This window comes from Notothenia rossii (genome assembly GCF_949606895.1).
Source record: "Notothenia rossii genome assembly, chromosome: 8".
In the NCBI taxonomy this organism is placed as follows: Eukaryota; Metazoa; Chordata; class Actinopteri; order Perciformes; family Nototheniidae; genus Notothenia; species Notothenia rossii.
The window spans coordinates 67,920,518-67,932,500 of record NC_136906.1 but is presented as its reverse complement, the minus strand read 5'-3'; the positions used below and the strand labels follow the sequence as shown (position 1 = coordinate 67,932,500).

At 42.9% G+C, this 11,983-nt stretch overlaps 1 protein-coding gene across 1 annotated transcript in view; it reads left to right on the top strand.

The window, feature by feature from the left end:
* The first annotated feature begins 464 nt into the window (after positions 1-464).
* The window catches only part of wasf1 (WASP family member 1), a 54,148-nt gene continuing 42,629 nt past the window's right edge, over positions 465-11,983 (top strand). The window contains 1 exon segment of the mRNA XM_079644290.1: positions 465-835. The gene's annotated coding sequence lies outside the window, so the exon portion shown is untranslated.

Here is an 11,983-nt window from a genome sequence, read left to right as displayed (position 1 = left end):
AAAATCCTCTCTGCTTATGAAATTCGAGGATTACCTTTGACCTAATTAAATGTATTTTGACCAAAGTGACACTTTGACTATTTTTATATATGTATTAAACAATTTATACAGAAAGATAATTGATAACGATACATATCAATCATATTTATCTATGCTTGATATAAATATTGGTTGCAACATGATCTGCTATATTGCTCAGTATCGTCATTGAGTTTTGCAATTTATTATTTAATGTTGTCAATGTGATACCATCAAATCATTGTGCAAGACATTCATTAATTATGATGTGATTTGTATGTACAGTGAGGGTTGAAGTAATCTCTGAAATGGATTGGACAGCACAAAATGACGGTGTGTGATAACTAGCCAATACAGCATGCGCGCATGTTGACCGAGAGCCTCCCACGAGCACAGCAGCAGTTGCATGGAACGCTTTCTCGCGCCCTAACAATAGAGTGGTAAGTACCATTATCACCGGTTAAAATGGGGACATTTTCTTGTGAATAAACGTCAATTCTGACCGGTTACTTTGGAGAGAATATTTTTGTCGCATATGGGTAAAACTGACGGACATTTTTGTGTTGCGAAACCTGTTGTTTGCCTGACCGGACCAGGTTTGATGCTAATTTCAACTAAATCTACCGTGAGATTCCCTTTGGAAAAAGGTGCCTGGATTCTCCGCCGCCGCCGCCTCTTCCACCAGGAGTACATTTGATATCAGAGACAGTACAATCATGGATCCGACCCGGGGATTTAAATTCTTGGACACGGTGGCATGCTCTGCAGCTCAGTGAGGATGGGAAGAAAATAACAGGATTTTTAACAAACGTATCAGGTAATTATTTGAACACTGTGTACTGAAGTCGCATTTTTCACTTGCAAATGTGACTTTAGTAAGGTAACGTTATTGCACCTCTGCACAACAGCAACAAACTGCCTTAAAACCGAGTCACCATGTTGTAACCATAGACTAGATATTTACCGGAGCGGATGGACTAATAACGGTCTTAGTAATAACACACTGCCCGGTCGTCTCTGACCGCCACATTATTAACCCGGTACACAGGTGACTAATGTGGCAGTGTTGACTACGTTAAGACGCCGAAGTAGTCCAGACCGTTAAAAGTACCAACATTATGTTGAATAATAAAACATGAACGAGACACTTTCCAACGGGACCGCTTGTAGGCTGATACATTGCAAAGCTCCACATCTGCAGGAGCTCACGCAGCAGCGCCTTGACATATTCAGTCCTAGCAATATCATGTTGGTGAGAAACCGGACAGCAAATATTTGCATGGGATCACACACTATCTAACGTTATAGAAACATGCCGCATATCTCATCTTGCAGGTTATATTCTACGTGGGGTTGGAGTACCAGGTTGGTACAGTAAGATCAAGCGAACCGCTGGCACGACCAGATTTAATTTTCCCACTAATAATGCATTGACTTGCCAAGAGGATAGGGGCTGGGGTCTATTCCAGCACCGCTTGGTTTGCAGTCATGGGGGATGGTAACCTCCAGCCCAGTGAGAATCATGCTTTGTGAAATTCGAAACCTTCTTTGTACTACTTCAAGTACAGCAAGAAAAGTGGGCATGGGGAACAGTGTTGGTGATCAGCCATTATAAATGGTGATTTTGATTCGTCCTATTACATGAGGCCAGCTCGTGTTGTGCTTTTCATTATAGGGCTTACATTAAATTGACCACCTTTTCTGCAGCATGTCCATTTAAACCCAATCAATGAGAGAGTCTTAGGATGGTGCAGGAAACACTCTTGTGTAAATTGAAGCAAGCAATATATTTCATGGCTTGTCTTCAAAATGCAGTAGTAAAATAATAGCAGCAAGTAGTGGAAATTAGTGTCAAGATCTATGGTTGGTGATGAATGAATCATCAGCTGCAAGGCCATTGATACAAGTAGGTACTGTATACTGCGTTCCTGCTGCTTTGACAGTTGATCAGCTTGTGCCTGTGATGTATTAAATGTAGAAGGATGTAGATGGTGTAGTGACGGCATGCAATATGTATGAGCAAAATGATTTTACTTATTCGATTACTTTATAATTAAGTTAAGGAATTACTTTCCCTAGATCTTTGTGTATCTCAAGAGGAACTGCTTTAAGTCTAGACAACATGTCAATATCAATAAACAGAAACAGCTGATCCTTAAAACTAAATTTAGCCACACAGCTCTTCACACCACACTATCTGGACTGTGAGTCAATGGAATTTCGTAGAAAACATTATCTTTCATTTGTCCCTTTAAATTGTTTTGGTTAAATAAATAACAGGCAGAACTTGTATGAATTATTGTGTGAGCTTGATAATAAGCCTAGATTGTTTATGTAGAAAGTATACAGGTCTGTATGTGTAAGCAGCCCTGGACAAAATACTCTGAGAGTCCTTGCAGCTGTTACATTTATCAGTCTGTAACAGTGGCATCCAAACTATCACATGACTGGGTGGAAGCTATAGCTAAGTTTCACAACAGCTCAGAGGGAGCTTATATGTGCATACAATATTTGCCATATGGGATGAATTTGGAGTTGCCTTCTAAACATTATCCAATGCCCAAAATGTCATTTTCAGGACCAGTGATCAAATAACCCCCCCGCTGAGCTCTGAGTGGATGTATGTTGAAGTATGCCTGCTGTGGCTTGGAATCTCTGCTTCTGTTTTGTTTGAGGCAAGTTATCCCCAAGTGGGTTACCTCCTGGGGCTTTGTTAGTGTATGTGGTATTTTTAAGCTAGCTGGGAAACAATAAACAAAGGTGAAAAGAAGTTGAAGGGTCTATCCACACAGCCTGCTCCATGATACAAGGATTTAAATAGGGCTCGGTTTAGCTACAGGTGTGTTCCAAAAATAGAGCAGAACATATTGCCTTGGTTTATCTGATGCTGTTCGCAAACTTTTAGCTGTGAGGGATGACATTCCTGCACAGTTTGCAGTTCTTGTTGGTTATTCTCTGTGTTTCAGAAGCCCTTGTGATATAGAAGAGCTTTGGCATGCCTCCTGCTGAGGCTTTTGGACCTCTCTTATTTGTTGCCATTGCTCTGATCCTCTGCCAGTCCTTGGCTTTCTCATGCTAGCAAGAAGAATATCTCTCTTTCTGTAGCTCTCTTTTGTATTTTCCGCAGAGGTGGAGAGGGGGTGATTGGAGGACACACAGAACAACATAGGGCATAATGAAAGAGCTTGTAGAGAGAAAAGAAGACATGGGAGTAAAATGAGTGATTGCTGCCTGGCATGAGGAGGTGGTGGGAAGAAGGTGGGCCAGGGTTTCTGGGAAAGACAGAGACAGAGAAAATGAATAGTGTCTTACGCCCCTTTACGTGCCATTTAGTGGAGCCACAGACAGACCTCCTATCTCCCAGCTGTTAGGATGCTCCAGAGTCTCCGGCACACAGCGCCTATTGTTCTTCTTCTTGGCCAGGCCCACTGCTCTATAATACTGCCTCTGTCCCTGGGCTGACAGAGGGACACCAGGGCTCAGTTAGCCAATCTGACTGGGGCTCCTTGTGCTGTTCCTGCCACCACCTCCGTCCCTGCTTTGTCCCTAGATCTGTCCATTCTTGGTTGTGACTTAATTCCCTCTCATAAGACAAGCTCAGATAAAGTAAGCCCTGACTTTTTCTCTTAATTTTGCATTTTCCACTGCTCTTCTCTACATCTCCAGGGATAAGAGTTGTCATAGTGTGCCTAATCTTGTCACAACCCTTTAAGCGACAGTATAAACCTGTTTAACTTTAATATAACAACTTTGATGAGCAGGTGAAATCATCTCTTGGGAGTAGTGTCTGAGGCTTTAGGCACAAAGATAATTTGGCACATCTAGATCATATTTAATTTTGTATTCAACTCCCGGTGTTTTACGGAGTTGAATGATAATAAACAGAAAGCATTTGGCTTCTATGTAAACTTGCTCCAACTGCTGCTAGCAGGTACTGCTGTCGGCTAGTTAGCTGTTAGCTCAGTTAGCCACACTTTAATGACAGGGAGCTTGAAGCTCTGAGGGTGTTAGCACAGGAGTTTTGGATTGCTGTACAATATCTCTGGACAGAAAGTCTTATCTGCCCTCTTATCATTGTTATCTTCTTGTCTCAAGTTGAAAGTGTCGCCAGTAGTTATTTTCTTCTTCCCTTCTGTCACTTGCTTTGTATTCTTTCAGTCTGTTTGCCTCGGTATATACAGCATCCTTGCTCATTGTGATGACCTCTGCTCCAACTAGCTAGACCCCAGCTGCTCTTTGAATGCATGCAGTATTTCTGTCACTCACCACCTCATTTTAGGCTCTCATGTATTTCAGAAAGAATGAGTCTTGCTTTTATAATGTTCAGCCTAGCAGGTATTTAGCTTGTGCCAGTTGCAGCTTTGAAAATAGAAAGGGTATGATCATGCTGTCCATCTTTTAAAACATATTTGTTAAGCTGAAAAACGTTAGTGTCATTACAGTCTAAATGTGGTTCAGCAGATAACACACAGGCCAAAACAGGAAATAAGAAGATACATATCCGCTTTAAATATGTAGTTTCCAGAGGACTCTCAACTAATACGCTTAATGGCCGTTTCCTGCAAACTGAATACAAATGTCCTCTCGACTCATCAGCCAGTCATCGCCAGGTATTTGGGAAATGGAGCACCAAGGTGTCCTGTAACTGACCTGTCTTATTCTTTAGCTGAAAGCCAACATCAGCTTCACAATGGGATGAACTCTGAGGCCACTCCCCAGGTGTCATGTGACTGTTTGGATGGTAAACGTAGTCTGATACTTTGCTTAGCACAATGTAACCTCCGCCTGCTCGAGGAGTGAATTGTATACAAGGCTCCCTTAGCTGCTGGCCTCACTGACAGTATAGGTGTGTTTGTGTGTAATATGTACAATGACTCTAGTTAGGGTGTTGTGTTTGTATTAGCAAAACAACGTTCCTGCCCATTTCAGGTCACAGTGTATTTCTGTGCTGTGCATCATTTCGCTCTAAATGCCGCCAAGTGACATCAAAACGATCCCTGCAGCTGCACTCAGAGCATGTGAATATTTGAATATATTTGAATATACAAAGTTGAGCAAAACACTGGACTCCCCCATACAGTAGCTCTCCATTTTCCTGTCACTCGATCTCTTTCAATATATATGCGCTCTTTTCCTCTCCCTTGATTTCTGCCTTCCCTCTCTTTCACTGATGGGTTCTCATTGAGCTGGAACGGCCGATGCACCGGTCGTCGTGGTGATGTGGGATGATTGATGGAGGCTAGAGAAATGGGAGGAAAGGCATGTCGTTTATCCAGTCCGCGGCTCGAATCCCCCGTGTCAGGACTGAGAGGTCCGTATTCAATTACAGACACGCTGCTTTTTCATTAGGATTTCCATAAGCACTCATTTTTCTCCTCAGTTCCTTCCCCTGCGCTGGGACGAAGAACAAGGAGAAAGACAGTGAAGGATTAGAAGCAAGAAAAGTAGAACAAAAAACATGCAATAGGCTTTTGCTTCACATAGGCATATGATGTACCAAACAATCACTTACAGGTATGCATTATATATATATTTACAGCATATCAAGGCTAAAGGATCAGCATGATACGTGGCCTTTACACACTCAGATACAGAAGGTGGTGTTACTCACCTTTTTTAAAGTTGGTTTGTGATCCTCCAATAAACACGGCAAGAGCAGCAGACTCCCCAGAGAGCCAAACATGGAGTCTCTGGTGTGGAATGGATGCTTTTATACAGTTTCAAAAGAAAGGGCAACATGCAATTTAGAGTACGAGAAGTGGCATTACTGTTCTTTTGTTAGTTAGATTTGGTTAGGTCAGAGCTATGGAATATTAAATCCCCCCCATGGCTCTCTACCTCTTAAGCTTTTCTTACCCTCAGGTGTGCATACTGCAGGTTATGAATGTCTTATTAAATACAAACTGTAAAATCATTATCTAGTCTGTATTGGCGATGAGAAGCAGGTGATTATCGGTTTCCGGTATAGGCAAAAAAAATCCATGTTGTAATTATTTTTGCTTTAGTCTTTACCCAGCTCGATACTGCGGTTGCCGTTTACACCCTTGCTTCTTTCTTATTTGTCGTGTTTTTCTACCAAATAATAATCTTCGTAAAAGAGCAAGTCCTTGGCTCGTAAAGGGACGCTGAAGGGAAGAGAAGAAAGTGCCAGAGAAAAGAAAAGGAGAGCAAAAAGGGAAGTACCCTCTTAGCCTCCTGGTGTGTTTGTCCACAATCTCACAGCAGGGGTGCCTGTGCACACAGACAACTGATGCCTTTAATTAGGAGCCAATATGTGGCTGTTCATTTACAGCTCACAGCAAGAATCCAGCTCTACTTTGGATTTGCGCAGGGCCCGAGCACAAGGCACGTCTGATCTGTGCTGGATAAAAGCCCAGCGGGGGCCACGAGTGTACACTTCTCATCCATTTCAGAAGGTCGGAAGCTTTCCTTCCCTTTTGTCTTTTGATGGTTAGCAGGAAATGCCAGATTCAATCTAATTAATCAGCAAGAAAACACAATAAACAGTCTTACTCAGCAATCACCTTGTGTGTGTAATCAAGTATTATAACACAGCAATGTGAGCTGAACCAGGACTTTGCTGTAGAGCAGAGGTCAGATAGAGGTTAGGAAAGGATTCTGGTGGAAGAAGCATCGGCTAAAGATAGGCCGTCAGTCGAGGGAGGTTGTGGTTCAGTGAAAGATGGCATACTGTACTTCCTATTCCATTCAGTGGTGTGTCAGAGGAAATGTAAAAAGACATTGGGGTGGACGTTTGTGTTATTCTCAGGCCTTTCTAGATGAAATCATCTAGATACGGGAAATGGTCTGAGACACAGCAGTCCCTTACATAACTGTCGCTCATTTATAGACACATGCCCACAGCGTAGAGTGCCTAAGCTCTTATTATATAAGATTATAATATTATATTTTCACTCCTACACGTAGATGCTGAGATCAGTCTATAGATCATTCCTCTTTGCTCTCACAGTGCCCATGGTAACCTTCGTCCTTGATCTGGACAAACGGTGCATCAGTGTGTGTCTTTGCTCGTGTGTGTGTATTCATATAAGCTCACATGTTTCCCTCTGTTCCCTCTTTTTTAAACGTTAGTGCTTTGACTGTGTAGCCAGGCAGTGAGCTATTACTGTCAAACATCCTCCTCTTCACATTCGTCTTTTTTTCTATTAACCATTGCACTGCTGCCTATCGACAAGCCCAACGCAGAACTAGTTTGGGCCACAGATGCAAATAGGACTAACACAACACAAAGCTCTTCTCTTTGCCAGATACATATCTAGGACTGTTATCTTGTTCTAGTTATTATGTCATTTTTATTTCCATTTGTATGCGTCTGATGGAAAATTCCGTTATCACTCTATCAATTTTCATTTACATTCTTAATGGCATACCAGCCAATGAAAAGGAAACACATATGGCACTAAGATTGGACGTCTGTGTTGTAGCTTAACCTATTCATTTAAAATCTAAGGCAAAATGCACTTTCTCCAAAATGTTGCTGCACATAGATCCTTATTGACCTCAGTGTCTATGATTTGTCTGCTTTAAGCTTACTTCTTCATAGGTCCAGTTCTTGGTCTGTGGTAAATGCAGCAGAATACTCAGCCAACCATACTTGCTCTACCCTGTTATTTCACTGTCCTTCCATCAGTGCATTAGGAGAGAGGTGCACTTCACTGACAACATGCAGGGTGCACCTCGGATGACAGGTGTGTAGCTGCTGCACCTGTTTGATGAATAATAGAGACATCTCAAGGGACACACTCTGAAATAGAATATGAAAAGAGGAGAAAAATACTCTTCTATGTGTTACACATGTACTATGTCCATCCTAAAGGGTGGCAAATAAAAAGACACTGTAGGTGTGATGCCCCAAAGCAGAATTTCCCCCAAAAAAATCTCCCATCCGTATGACTGGTATATATTTGAATCCAATAACAGAGTCTAAAAATGTACGAATTATACAAAAATCTAGCAGGACGCTCAGAAATGTGTGTGCAAAACACACAAGCGTTATACACACATATCATGGTGATCGGTGCAGCAGGAGAGCCACACACAGCAGCAGATGGACTGCAGTAACAAGCTGTCGTATGGCAGGTAATGTTATTCAGGGTTTGTTTGGGTCCATCAGCGAAATAAAGTTACCATGGGGAAAAAGTGTGGTACGATGGCGCAGGACTGTCTCTGATCTTTAATAAGGTGAGCAATGTATGAGTGTTTTTATGTGTAATGTGAATATGCGTGTTTTATTCAACCCTAGCTTTCCAAATGACGGATCAATGTTTGGAGTTAATAAGCTGGGGATGAGCTACTGACTTAAAAATGTCCTCCCTCAGCTAAACGGTAACGCAGCAGCCCACATGGGTCCATCCAGCGGTGTGGGATAAGGTTAAAGGTCATTTCTCTATTGTGTGTGGTTATATAAATGTTAGTGACAGCTTGAGGCGAGAGCAGTGGTTTGCGTAGCTTAGCCTCAGGAGGACAGATAGGTGCTGACAGACAGGCAGGCATCGCTGCCGGGTTATGCTTCTGCTGCTGCACAGCCTCTTCTTTTGCAGGACTAACTCTGTCCATAATTTTTTACTTGCCCCCTGTGCGTTTGTTCTCTGTCGCATTCCTTCCTTTCTCCCACTGTCTGCTTCTTACGTGTCTATATAAGATATTCCTCTCCTTCCTACGTCCTACTTTACATAAGGTAGAGCAGCACAACCAGTGCTGACTGATCCAATGAGGCCAAGGATGACTGCCAGTTTTGTAGCCAACGAACATATTGTCTTAGTTTGGCATCAGCAGTGTCTGCAGCTTGACTAGTACAGCAGAGTACAGGAAGCAGAAGGACTGGGGAGGCTGTTTACCAGGCCAGATGTTGCCTCAAGCTTCAAATTAAATTGTCCAAATGCAGCATGGATTGAGAAAAAAAATTGAGAAAATCATCCCTGGCTCATTTCAGCCATTTATTTCTTTTCATCAAGGTTGTCTTTTGAAGACATACTAAAGAACTGATTACATATCGCCATTGATATCAGTGTCTCTATTCTAAAAGAGACACTGGCCTCACTGCTGTCATCCACAGTTGATTCGAACACTTATTTGTTTCTCGTATTTGCTTTGTACATCTCTTAGCTTCAGGTTCACATGAAGCATGTGTGTTATCCACTCATTTTGGGGCAGCCAATACCACATAACTGCAACTACTCTAAGGACCTGTGATGCATATTCAAGACAGGACTATTATTCGGCCTGTTCTGTATGGACATGGAATGAGGGGGTATTGTGGCTCCGACACTATACCGGCAGTCAGAGAGCAGAAACATACTTCTCTATCAGTTGTAATCAGGGCTCATGCTCCTCCAGCCCTCCATCAAGGTGAAATATTATTTAAAAGTTTCCCAGAGATTGAAGAACTTAACTATAACTTTAGTAATGTGGGCCAATGTCATTAGCGATTCAAGTTCTGAATCATGCTGTAGGCAAACTTTTTAGTATCTAAATTTGATCAGTATCTAGAGCTACTGCGGTGCTTGTGAGATGAAGGGCCCTCCTGTGTGGGAAACGGGAAGAGGTGGACTGTGAGCAAGCTGAGTAGGTGTTTATCTAATTGCAACAGGACTGAGAGAGCACTGAGTTGTGGAGCGATGCAACGGTGACTCTGACTGACAAGGGCTTGATGACTCAGATATCCTCACACACACACACACACACACACACACACACACACACACACACACACACACACACACACACACACACACACACACACTCTCAGGGGTGCGGTGATGAAGGGGATGACAGACAAGCCGAAGTCTGACTGACCAGGAAAGATAACAAGGAATAGTGTGGGTGAAGTGATAACAGTTGCTTTAGGATTCTGTTTCTTATGCACACTCACACCAGCCTCACATCTCACTGATGAGAAGGCCAGGGGCTTGAAATATGTCCACTGATAAAAGAGAGGCAACGAAGGAGAGAAAATAGGGGAGCGGGAGGCTTTATTCCTGCAGGAAGAATTGGGGATTCTCTTTCAAGATTTTTTCGATTGGAGGCGAGCCTCACAATGCCGAGTGCCAACCGAACGCAAGGGAGAGAAAAGGGGATGAGAGGTGCTTTTGTCTCCGTCACTTCTTTCCCATTGTCCCTTCACCAGGGACCAGACAGTGCATTGGGCTTGATCGAATGATCAAATCTATATCTGGGCTTGTGTCAGCTCTGTGGACAGAGGGACGTATTGTGTGTATTGTCTCGATTATGATCCTCTGGACACACACACACACACACACACACACACACACACACACACACACACACACACACACACACTACACCCCAACTAAATATAGCGAATTGAATGAAGACCCTTGACAAACAGTGTAAAAGAACTAATCTGGCTCCTTTTAAAACTGCCTGGCAGCACTGTGAAAATCCTTGTCTTTACCATTAGTCAACATAATGACAGAGTAAGTGGCCGGTCGAGGCCTTTTAATGGAGTCAATCTACTGCTTTGCTGTTAATACAAGCCTGTTTGCCCACATTTTGTCTTCTTTAGCCCCCTTTGTAGAGATCCGTCGTTTCCTCCCACCTCTGATCTGAAGCCATTTGTATGCGGAAAATGTTCACCCACCATTTTGCCTCGCAGTGGCATTTCTAAGCACAGCTGTCAGGTCTATGTGTGGGTGCATGGGGCGGAGGGTGCTGAGATGCCATTAGACGCAGGTCACGTGAAGCCCGCAGCCGACCTTTTGACCCCTAATGAGAATGCTGTTTCTATAGATGGAAGAAGGCCCTGAGGACAGTGACCAACCACTGATGCCTGCCACTGTGCCACCTCGCTCTCAGTGTGTCTGCCAACATTTGTGTGTGTGTTGGCAAAAAGACAGTGATGTCTTCATGTTTATAGAATGCATTTGTTTTGGACCTGTTTATGGAAAAGCTGGATAATATTTTAGTTATGTTTTTTAATAGTTAAAGGTCACCTACTATGCCAAATCCACTTCTTCATGTCTTGTATACATCAACATGTGTCCTCTCTGTGTAAAGAGATTCTGAAAGTTTCAGGAAAAAAGATTTGCTCACTTTTTGTCCTGATCCATTTATATAAAAACCTGTCTGAAAATGAGCTGATCAGATTTTGGCCACTTTATGATGTCAACGATTTGTTGGCTTGTGTAACCATTAGCCAATCACCAACCAAGGTAACACCTCCCACCCACCTTATCACCTGAATCTTCTCCTAGAGCACCATTGTGTTCTTTTTAACCAAATATCTCTCAGAGGGGCATGGGGAGGGGCTCCTTATTTTCATCTAAAGTAACAGACTTGGGCCGTTTCTCAATCGCGAGGATACTGGCTTGGTAGTCACATACTTCCAAGTCACTTCCTTCAGAAACGAAGCAAGTATACTTCCAAGCCACGGCTTCGGAAAACAAAGAAGAATGGAGCAGGCTAACAAGTGTGCCACTCTCTCGAACGGTTTCAACAAACAAAATAAATACCTCACGATGTCTTATCTAATTATGAACTTGCTTTACTTTCACGGAACACATTTTTGGTGATAACAAATGCAACAAAGTAACATATTTACCAACACATATTCTACGCCACTACATACTTACATTTAAATGTGTGCTGTGCTGCGTCGGTTCAGCCATTCTCCGCAAGGGTTTTTGAAATTGGTCCGTCTGCAAAGCATTGTGGGGATTTGAAGGATGCAAAGTCTACCCATGTGCAGCCTCGAAATTACCCCCAAACCAAGGACGTGGCCTACTCGGTGGAATTCCGAGTATGCTGGAGATTGGAACAGTCCTTCGGCGGCACTCGATGACATAGTATCCTTGAAATATTGGCTTGGAAGCTAGTTTCCTCGCGATTGAGAAACGGCCAGAGAATCAGCGCTTTTGAAACAGGGCTGAAACAGAGGGTTTTATGGGATGCTACAATGCATGATCTGTTTGGTATTTCGAGCCAA